Genomic DNA, 1,107 nt, shown 5'->3' on the forward strand with positions numbered 1-1,107 from the left:
CAGCAGCCGGCTAGAGCTATCTGTCATTTGTTTGTTTGGTGGTTCCTCTTATTTAAAAAAACTGAAATTTGTTTTATTTATTTTATTTTTTTTTTATTTTTTTTATTTAATTTGTTTGTCTTTGTAGTATTTTGTATGTGTTGCTGTTTGTTTTATTTATTTCTTTTTTTTCTGTGTATGAATTTGTTTATTTATTTTTTTTTAATTATATTAGTAATTAACGATTAAAAATTAATTAAATAAACTAGAAGAAAATAAATAAAAAATAAACTTATTTATTTATTTTATTTATTTTATTTTTCTTTTTCTCTGCGGTGTTGCTGCTACCCGCCAAGCAGCAGATGGATGCTTTCTATGAATAAAAAAAACAAAAATAAAATTAAAATGCAAAAAAAAATATAATTTTAATAAAATAAATTAAATAAAAAATAAATTAAATAAAATAATTTAATAAACGGAAAGAAAACAAACAAAAATACAAGCAGACGAAACACCGCTCTGGGGTGTATGCTCACCTCTGGCGGGTGTATACACCCCGCTGCTCTCCTCTTTTTTTTATAAATATTTTTTACATTTAAATTAATTTTTATGTTTAATTTGATTATCTAAACAAATATTTCAGAAAATAAATAAATTTATACGGGGAAAAGAGCCCAGGACCTCTGCTGCTGCTGCCGCTCTGCTGCTGCTGCTGCTGCTGCTGCTGCTGCTGCTAGTGCAGCATCGCAGCAGTGACTGCAGCATTAAGGAGCTTCTTTTCACAACGAAATAAAAGCAATTGAATCATACAACTCAAAGAAGTTGCTGCTGCAGCAGCAGCTCACAGACAAGCGGAGAACTGCTGCTGCAGCTACTGCAGCAGCAGCAGCAGCAGCAGCAGCAGCAGCTACTGCAGCAGCAGCTGTGGATACGCAAGCGGTGGACTGACGCAGAGGTGGTAACCGCAGCAGCAGCAGCAGAAGAAGAAGAAGCAGCAGCAGCAGCAGCAGCAGCAGCAGACGGAGCGCCAGCAGCAACAGCAGCACCAGCTGCAGCAGAACCACCACCATCACCACGACCCTCACACATCATCATAAACAGCAGCAAAAGCCTCAGCAGCAGCAGCAT

Source organism: Eimeria mitis, genomic scaffold, assembly GCF_000499745.2.
Source record: "Eimeria mitis Houghton genomic scaffold, Emh_scaff2631, whole genome shotgun sequence".
NCBI classification, from domain to species: domain Eukaryota; phylum Apicomplexa; class Conoidasida; order Eucoccidiorida; family Eimeriidae; genus Eimeria; species Eimeria mitis.